Below are 11,034 nucleotides of genomic sequence, written 5' to 3' on the forward strand. Positions count from 1 at the left end.
AAAGGTATATTATGTTTCTACATTTCAATTGTTTTATTATTATACATTTTTATGTTACTATGATTAAGTTATAGAAAACTATATACTTCTCTATATATTATATATAAATAAAATAAAATAAATGTTAAATAATTAAATCTATTTATACATACCTTATATAAATAAATTAAAGTGATAGAATCTAAAAGTATAAAAATATAATAATAAACTTCGATTATGCTAAATATACATTCTACATTTGTATACATCCAAAAAATTAGATATGCTTTTATATGGTATAATAAAAAATGACAAATAATGATGGACTTTGTGATGTCTATTGGAATTGGTAACTTTCATATAGAAGGTCAATTGTTTTAACATTATATTACAATGTTTTGGGTTTTCACATCACATATTATTTTGTAGTGAAGATGTAACTATGTTTATAAAGATGAATATCATGTAAGAACAAATTTGTAAAAATAAGGCAGGAAGTGATGGATCGTAGGAGGAGGCAAGGGTTTCAAGATGGTTTCCATGGTAGTTCGAACCAGTTTGTAAGCCGAGGTTGTGGGCTTCGGAAGGGGTGTGCCTACCATGGCACCCTCCAGAAAAGGCATGGGAGGATCATCAAAGTGGAAGAGGCTCAAATCTAGGAATAAAGTGGATGAAGGTCCCCTCTCGAAAATGACCCTCTTTGATGAAATGAGGCTTTGCTAGCATAGTGATTAGAAAAGAAATCAACTTCTCCTAGATTGTAAAACAGATGTGGAGAGTTGAAGAAAAATTATTTGCCTCTGTGAAAGACCAAATACGTGTTCATATCGATTAGAGTATATTGATTTCTTTACATATTGAGGTGAAGATTGGAGATATGCAGTGAAAATGTTTTGGGATAAAGCATTTTTCATGAAGTGGATCAGAGAATGGCCCACTTATTCCAGGGTAAAGAATTTGTGTGATGATAACTGGGTTCCTAATCACATGGTCAAAACCTTCCCGATTGTTTTTTTCTTGGTTATTTGCAAAACCCATGGAGATAAAAATTGGATCATGAACAATGACCCCTATTTAATGGGTGTGATGCGTTTCTACATTCAAGATTGGTCTCCTAATTTTGACCTGCTCAAGTCTACCATAAAAGAGGCTCCTATTTGGATACAATTGTATAATCTTCCTCACAAGTATTGGGAGATAGAAACATTGGAGTTAATAGGAAATAAGTTGGGGCATTCCATCAAAGCAGATGAAACTATGGAAAAGAAGAAATTTAGCATTTATACGAGAATGTGTATCTTTTGGAAACCTTTCCTGTGGAAATAGAATTATGGTCTAATGAAGGAGTGTGGCGAAAACAAATCAATGTTGAGGATACTATTAAAAACTAATAAGGAAAGGTAGAAATTTTGCAGATGAATGCTTGGTTAATTTGAAGGAGAAAGGAAAGATTGGAGACCAATGTGGCAATGCCTCTACCAGGTTGGAATAGGAAATACTATGGTTCTTTAAGAAATCTAGAGCTACAGAGCATCTGTCTAGGGAGATCCTATCTAAGACTTCAAAGGAGATTCACTCCAATACTTTGTCAGAAGATTAAGGAAAACAAGAAGCTAACTCCACATAGTTAGTCGAATGAAATAGGTGGATATTAGTCCCCAAATGATAGGCAAATATATCTAGATGGCTGGAACACAACCCTCCAGTCCATTGAGGCACCTTAAGTATCTTTGGAAAGGCTATTAAGGGATGAAACATAGGTTGTGGGCCTAGGTAAGGATGCAGGTACCCCCCCCCCCCCCTTGCCAAAAATATCACAAAGTTGAGTAAGTTTACTTTGGAGAGGCCGGTTTATAAAGCAAAAAGTAGGTCTCATAAGGTTTTGGTAGTCAATAACAAAGATTTAAGATTATTGGAAAAGGTTTACTAGAGGAAGAGTCCCCTTTAATAGGAAAAAGAATAGCGAAATCCCATTGGGAGCTTCAAGCCAAAGATACCTTACCTTTTGAAAATAAGCATTCTATGTTTGAGGAGGTGATAATGAAGACTCGTACAAGGACCATCATTAGCGGATAATGTGATTTAGTCTCGAAAGAGGACTGTTTGGACTTAGCAAAAGAATAAGATATTATGGAGAAAAGGACTATTTTCTAAACATTGTCAATCAAGGGTGAAGAAATCGAAGAAATAGAGGGAAGTGCCAGAGGCTAGATGCAACTAAGATCCAGGAAGGATGGACCCCTTCCTAAAATGCCATGAAAACATTATCCTAGAATGTCAGGGGATGTAACACCCCCGACAAGAGGCATTTGATCAAGCGATGTTTTGATCAAATAGGACTTGACATTGTGTGTTGCCATTTGCATGAAGGTTGCATTAATGATATGTTATGTTGCCATTGATGTCAATTAACTGGTAATGATATTCTTGATATTGTTGTAATATTGTTTTGTAACTGGTAGGAAGAATTTGTGGAGTGAACCGGTATTGCTATATATTGGAGAGTTGAACCGATAACCGGTAAACCCTACCCGTTGTTTTTGATAAACCCTAACAGATTAATTTTGGTGAATTGGTTATATTGGTTTATGATCTAATGATGAGCAACAATGATTATGACATGTATGATTATTATATGAAGACAATTTCAAGTGATTTTGGCAAGTTGTTGTAACGGTTTTTGTCTAGGGAATGAGCAAGTATATTGCATTTAATGCAAAGCGCGTGATGAGTTACTAAGTTCGATGAAGCGGTGATCAAGGAGCGATCAAGGTTTTCTTTATTGATGTGTAGAGATTGCTATGTAATCCAACTATCATACTTGAACCGGCTTGTTTGTAATCTCTATGAGAATTATATTTTTGTTGTGTTACCGACCTAATTGATTTGTTTATAAGGTCGATGAAGTTGTTTAGTTTAAGAGTTGGCAAAGAGTTGGAAAAGATCAGTTGAGTGTGTGGTTGCCGAACCGAATGATGTATCCGCAGTTTGATTAAAGGCAAATAGGAGCATGAAAAGGATTTGATCAAGCAAGTGTAGTGCTATTCAGACAGAGCAACAAACTCCTATTGTTTTCTAATAATTACACCATAATTGAAATCCCCTAACCGGGTAAGCTCTAACAAGCTTGGTATTATTCAAATCCTCTAACAAGGTGATCCATTAGCTTGGATTTTCAAATCCTCTACCGAGGTTACTCCTTACAGGGTATTGCTTCTAACAAGGCATTGTAGTCAATCCCTTAATTGGGTGGTTCCTAACAGGATCAATTTTTAACAGGACTTATGTAAAGCTTTAACAGGCTAGGCTCCTAACAGGGCGAACTTCAGAAGAGTTTAGATAGTTATCTTGTGAGTCTCATCTCATGTGGTTTTTACCATTTGTGTTTCCACGTCAAAAATATTTTTGTGGTTGATTTACTTAACTACTTTGATAAGTTATGATAACCAGAAGCATTGAGCAATGAAGTCTGTTGACATATGAAAAAGTATTTGGATGTTTATGAGTTTGAAGTTGTTTACTGTTAATTTGTTGTAACAGTCAACCGATTTATCTTATGAGTTTTTATCTTGACAGTGTATCGCATTGATAGTTCTAAGTTTACTTTGAGAGATTGATTTTTGAGATTGGTGATGTTTGTATCAGTTTTTATATATACTGATTCACCCCCCCCCCCCCCTCTCAGTAGTTGACCGAATACTTATTCTTTCATCATACAATCATTGTGATGCTTCAAGAAACTAAGTAGGCAAAGAGGGGATCCATAATTTTTTTTAAAGATAGTTCAACTAGAAAGGATTTTTTATGGAATCTAAGGGAGGATCGGGTGGTTTAGGGATTGTGTGGAAGGATCAATCCATCAAGGCATAAGCAATCACACGTTCAACAGTAAGTGGCAAGTAGAAAAGTATTCATTTTTGTTAACATTTATGGATCTTTAGAGTAGAATTGAAAAGGAATTTGTGGAATAAATTATCCAAGGTGATCCAATCTATCAAGACTAATATTGTTGTAATGGGAGGTGACTTTAATGCTACCAAATGCTTAGAAGAAAAAAGACTTGGTACAAGGGGATGGAGTGTGGTTCAGGCCAATTTTAGAACTTCATTTCTACAAATGGTCTTTTCAAGTTTTGAGAAAATAACCAAAATTTCACCTATTCATACAAGAGACATGCTCCAACTTGCATAAAAGAGAAGTTAGACAAACTCTTATTGGCTGGGAAGTGGGTAGAGAGCCCCTTGGTCTTTGAGGCCTCTATCCTACCATTCTCTAGTTCAAATCACTTTCCTATTTCCTTAATATTGCAAGATGAAATGGTTCATATTAGATGTCCATTTAAATTTGAAAATATATGGTAGAGGGATGTTCATGTTAGGGATTTGATTGCTTATTGGTGAGGTACAACCCCATAGGTAGTAGGCAATAAAGCAGTTTCCCTTTAAGAAAATAATAAAATATTTGAAGGGCAAACTGAAAGAATAAAATAAAGAACATTTTTGAAGAAAAGCTAAGAATTGAAAAGGAACTTGAAGAGTTAAATTCATACATTGTGGCCAGAGGTATGTTTGTGTAGGAGCATGTTAAAGAAAAAGATTTGCAACACCAACTCCCTGAAATTCTCGCAAAGGAAGAGATTTTTTGGAGAAAAATATCATGCAAATGTTGGCTTAAGGAGGGAGACAGGAACAAAAAATTATTCCATAGCTTTGTTAAGGCAGGGTGATTTAGTAATAGAATTTTTGAAATAAAAACTCAATGGGGGCTCTTCTCACTAACAAAGAAGATATCTTGGCACCTGATAGGGAGGTTGAGGAGAATAGAGATTTGGAGTTGCTTGAGGTTATTCCAAACATTATTTTGAACAACAAAATTGTATTCTCTTGGGTTTAGTCACTTTGGAGGATGTCAAGAGGGCTCTTTTTTAAATGGTTGGGCCCAACATGCTAGGACAAGATGGCTTTTCTCCCTCATTTTTTTTTAAAGTATTTTTGGGATTTGGTTAACTCACATATGTCCAATGGGAGGTGGTGGAGGAGTCAACGGTTAACTTGTATATATCCAAATATTGGAACAACACCTTGGCTGCAATAATTCTGAAGAAGGAAACTATGCAATCTTTTGAGGATTTTAAACCTATCTCTCTTTGTAACACAATCTATAAGATCATTACCAAAGTAATGACAAATTGAATGAAGAACATTCTCAAGGATATTATTTATGAGGAATAGAAGTGGATTCATTCTAAATTGAACCATTGTGGAAGGCATTACAATAGCTCATGAAGTTATTCATTCTATTAGGAAAGCCAAAATAGGCATAATGCTCATCAAGCTAGACATACATAAGGCTTATGATCAAGTGGATGAGACTTCATCCTGAAGGTTATGGGGAAATTTAGTTTGGACCCAAGGTGGGTGCCTTGGATAAAAAGTTGTCTCAACACTACAAGAGTATCTATTTAAGTTAAATAGTAGCCCTCAAGGATACTTTGCTAACACTAGGGGAATTAGATAGGGGAATCTCCTCTCCCTCTTCCTTTTTATTATCATGGTAGAGGTTTTTGGTAGATTAATCACTAAAATTAGAAGAGAAGGGGGGTGGAAGAGTGTCAAAATTTTCCCTGGGATGGAGGCCACCTCCCATTTATATTTCTCGGATGGTACTCTGCTTATGGAAGAATCCTCACTAAGGGAAGCTCGGGTCATTAGATCAAATCTGGACAAGTATTGTGTTATCTCGAGTTAGAAGATCAATTGGCACAAATCAATTTTTTTTGCCTTAATATGCCTCTAGATAAGCAAAGGGAAATCTCAAGAATCTTGGGTGTAAAGATTGGGAAACTGCCATGAAAGTTTTTGGGAATCCCTCTCTTCACAGGGGTGAGTTGTTCATGTCCTTAACACAAAATCATGGACAACTATATTAGGCACATGGAAGGGTGGAAAAGAAAGTTGTTGTCTTTGTCAAGTAGGATTCTTATGTTGAAATCGATTATATCAACTATTCCTATTTACTCAATGTCTAGCCTCAAAATTCCAGATATGATTATTCATTTAGTTTAACAAAAGATGAGGAAATTCTTCTAGAGTAGGAATCTAGAGCAGGAAAAAAATCCTCCTCCTTGAGTGGGATAAGGTTTGTAAACCGAAAAAGGCTGGAGTTGCAAGTATTAGAAGGTGGAATATCACGAACAATGTGTTGGGAGTGAAACTCATTTGGATTATATATGCGAATCTAGAGAAGAAATATATTAAAATCTTGCAAGCAAAATACTTGGATTCTCTTGATGGGGACCAAATTTTCACTATTAGAAATCCTATAAAGGGATTGGTGGTGTGGAATTTCATGCTTTCCTGTCGATCAGTGATCACAAAGCATTTGACTTAGAAAATTGAAGACGTAAAATCAACCAACTTCTAGGATGACTCTTGGGAGAGTTTCAAAGCTCTAAATTTAGATGAGACTAATCAAGATTTGAAGTGAGTTTCTAAAGGGAAATGGGGGAGGAAAGTTATTGACTTCCAGAAATCATCCGACAATATTCATATTATCATCCAATAACATCTGGTAGTTAACCGATTAATGCAAGCTTCAAGCCAGATACAATCCAACTGGAACTCTAAGAATCAACTGGATCACAACATGCAAATCTCAATCCTTATTCCCAGTTATACTTCCTCTACCCCTAAAAATGATTACATAACATCATATTTATACCCACCAGAACATATCCGGGTCGGCCCCGAAAGATTACATTCACCAATGCAGGAAAATGAAACGTGTAATTAGGTCGGCCCTAAGTTTTAAGAATTTTTTTAAGAAAATAACAACCAAGTGATGCAGTTCAACAAGAAGGTCGACTACATGCCAAAGAGAATTGGACAAGATGCAAGATGGATCCACATGCCAAGAATCGCGTCAGTAGTGAAGGAAAACCAACCGATAAGCACAAGAATTGTCTCGGGAACCCAGAAACAACCGACCGGAAGCGATAACTGACCGAAGAAGAACCCAAATGAACTAGAAATCTATAATCAACCACATGAAACTGCCAAGAAAATGCAAACAAGATCTTCCATGAAGAACAAGTAACTATCGATACATACCGGTAAGAATATTGAAACTGCACAAAGAAATAAACAAGAACAAAACTGAAAGAAAATGTTTTTGGTTTATGCAAGATTACTCATCGACTGGGGATGCTCTTGCATCAGACAACCTAGGTAGAAAAAGATATTGCATGAGAGGCAACTCATGAACATCTAAAAGGATTCAGAATGAAGATCTCATGCTTATTTCTGATCCAAAAATCTTCTTTATTTGCCAAACTTTGCTCTATCTCTCCCGATGCTTCAACCGACTTCTCTAACCTATGACTCTCTTTGTTTCTCTTTCTTTTCTTCAGATTTGCACATTGCCTTTGTTTTTGCAATTCTAATTTGGTTCTGCCACAAGACCTTATCTGATTTGTTACCATCAGCTCCTTGTCAGCCAGTTCCATCTGTCTCATCTGCCAGATCATTCAGCCAACTCATGTTACCCTCTGGTATAATCTCTGCAACTGGTTCTATTAGATCTTTCTTCAAAACCTCCAGTATAACCTCTACAACCGGTTTTGTCAAACCTTCTGGTATAACCTCTACCACTGATTCCTTCAAACCTTCTGATATAAGCTTTGCCACCAGTTTCCTGCAACTTTTCTCATGACTTAGATTCTTCACCTCCTTCTCTTTCTCCTTCAAATAAATCAATGTGAACTTGTACCCATCCTTTTCAATAGTAACCAGGTTTCTTCTGTAGTCATAAATAGCTCCTCCATCATACTGCCAAGGTTTTCCCAACAAGACATGACAAACATTCATTGACACAATATCACATAAAACTTCAACTCTAAAAGGTCCAATATTGAAACTCACCCAACACTGCTCCTTTATCTCTATCTTCTTATCATCTTGTAACCAACTTACCTCATAAGGACAAGGATGCTCAAGCGCCTCTTCAACCCAAGATTCTCAACCATCTCCTCAGATACTAAACTATCAATTTCCACTATCTACAATGACCTTGCAACACTTACCATCTGATTTGCATATTGTCCAAAAAAGACTCCTCCTCTTAGTAGATCTGGTATCCTTTCTTCTGAACATAAGGGATTCTCCTTGCTCTGGTGCACAGTCAGATCTGGTACCATCCAGTTCTTCACTTGCCACACAACTTCTTGCCATTCCTTTCTTACATTCATAGGATCTGTCTGGTTTCTCCACACTTAAAAAATTTGCCAAGAAATTCTCTATCGGTACTACTGCTACCTTTCCTCGGTGTCTTATGCTCTGGTTCTTTACTCCACTTAGGTTTTGCCTCCTCTTCTTCAACCAGTTTCTTCATACTATCATTCATCTTAAGTTTCTCCTTTCCCTTATTCAGTTGTCTTCTTCTCACCTTCTCCTCAACCTTCGAAGCATATTGGTAAGCTTCTTCAAGTATTGAAAGCTTCAACATACTCATCTCATCTTGAATGTTAAAAGTAAGTCCATTGATGTACCTCACCACTTTTTCTTTGTCAATCACTCTATGTTCAGATCTGATTACCACCTTGTAGAATTCCTCAGTATATTCCTTCATAGTCATGTTTCTCTGTTTCAGGTTCTGCAACTTCTTGAACAACTCCAGTTCATAGTCTCCCGGTATGAACTTGGCCTTCAACCTTAAAACCATTTGTCTCCATTGGGTGATCTTCAATTCACCATTCTCCACTTTGTCTTTCTACAACTCTTTCCACCATAAGACAACATGCCCTTTTAACTTGGTTTGTGGTAATCGGACTCTCTACAGATCCTTGAAATCCTCAAACTCAAAGTAGTCCTCCAACTCTCTGATCCAATCGATCAGATCCTCCGGGCTCAGCGTTCCAGAAAAGTTAAAAACCTCAACTTTATGCATTTTACTTTCTTGCACCACTTCTCTTGGATATATTTTCTCTCTCTCATCTTTTGGTCCTTCAACTTCCTCAAGCTCTTCACTGACTTCCTCATATTCGTCCTCAGAATCAGGGTTTTTTTGCAAACCGGCCAAAGCATTCCAAATTTCATTCCTCACTTCATTCTTGAAGTCTTCCATCATCTGTTCTACCCTCTAGGGGTTTGTTCTCCTCGGTGACATCTCTCCTTTCACTTTGGCGAACTGCCTCAACTCGATGATCTGACTACTGGTTTCAATTGCCTCCCCTCAGCAATCTATTGAACACACACACAACCTACCTCCAATTGGCGATCTGTCCACCTCAAGGAATGTCTCAATGTTCGCAAATGATTCTTCCACCATCCGATCCATAACTAGCTCTGATACCAATTGATGCAACCATAACCGGTAAAAACCCTCAAAAGAGTCAATCGACTTATGCAACAAGAGAGACACAACGAAAGCAATGAGAAAACATAACAAATTCACATAAACAGATCAGGTTACAACCTTAGAACTTCACAAAATCATCTGACAATCTTCATATTATTCATCAAATAACATCCAGTAGCTAACCGGTTACATGCAAGCTTCAAGCCATATACAATCCAACCGAGACTCTAAGAATCAACCGGATCACAACATGCAAATCTCAACCCTTATTCTCATTTCTACTTCCTCTGCTCCTACAAATGATTACATAACATCATATTTATACCCATCGGAACATATTTGGGTCAACCTCAAAAGATTACATTCACCAATGCAGGAAAATGAAATGTGTAATTAGGTCGGCCCTAAGTTTTAAGAAATATTTCCAGAAAATAAAAACCAAGTGATGCGGTTTAGCAAGAAGGTCGACCACACGCCAAAGAGCATCGAACAAGACCCAAGATGGATCCACATGCCAAGAATCACACCAATTATGAAAGAAAACCAACCGGTAAGCACAAGAACTATCCTGGGAACCCAGAAACAACCAACTGGAAGCGATAACTAACCGAAGAAGAACCCAAATGAACTAGAAATCTCAGTGGAGTTGGGTGTCAAAGAAGATGTTGACTAAATTTTCCCTACAAACACTTAAGTTAATGGTAACTTTTTTTGGGAAGGTTTAAGAAGAAAGGCTCAAGCATGTTTTAAACTTTGTAGATTCAAAATTCCTTATTTAGGTGGTTATCATTTCAGGAGATGGGTTTTCAAATGTTGAGTATAGGTACAAAACGAATGCAAACATTGGCTCCATGTTTCTGGCTTGGTGCCTTGAGTTGGGTACCAAAGAAAATGCCCACTAAATGGTGAACCAGTGTGTGTGTGGGAAGAATGGTGTTTGGGCCTGGAATCCTTCATCTCCATCACTAGGCCAAGGGAAGGCTTTGTTGGCCCAAGTGGCGATTGGCTTCACATAGGGAAACTCGTTCCTCCCCTATGACCATTTTTCATTTTGAATGCCATGAAAGATAAGGAAGTGCATGGGGGTGTAGCTTAGATTGGGCTAAGCAAAATTAAGGACTTCCTTAGAGTAAGGGAAGGAAGGGTTCATTATGGGGAGGTAGAGATAGAGTTGAAGAGCAAAGGATGTGATGCAGGGGCATCCCTGGTTCATAGCAATCTTGCATCAACCAAAAATATTTTCCTTTATGTTTTTCTTTTTTTTTTTGCAGTTTCAACATTCTTTCTGTGTGTCCCAGTTTTGGCTCACCGGATCCTATGGAGTTGGATTCTACTTGAAGACTTGATCATCTTTCTTGTTTCCAGACCACATTGCATTTGGATCATTTTTTCAATAAGTTATTGCTATCAGTTTCCATGACAATTTCCTATTACCGGTTGACAGTTTCTTGCTACCGGTTGCCTGGACCTATTTTGGTGATCTACCATAACCCCTTTTGAAGCTTGTAGAGCATTGGGCATTGATTATGATATTCCTTTGCATGTAGCTGACCTTTTCCTGTGATCTACACATCATCCTTTGGATTTTTCGGAGGAATCTCTTGGTGGAGGCTAACCTTGATGGTTTTACACATTAGGTCTTGTTCTTCGGGTTTTGATCCCTTTTTGGGCCGACCTAATCCCCTTGGATCATATATATAA

Source organism: Cryptomeria japonica, chromosome 3, assembly GCF_030272615.1.
Source record: "Cryptomeria japonica chromosome 3, Sugi_1.0, whole genome shotgun sequence".
NCBI lineage: Eukaryota > Viridiplantae > Streptophyta > Pinopsida > Cupressales > Cupressaceae > Cryptomeria > Cryptomeria japonica.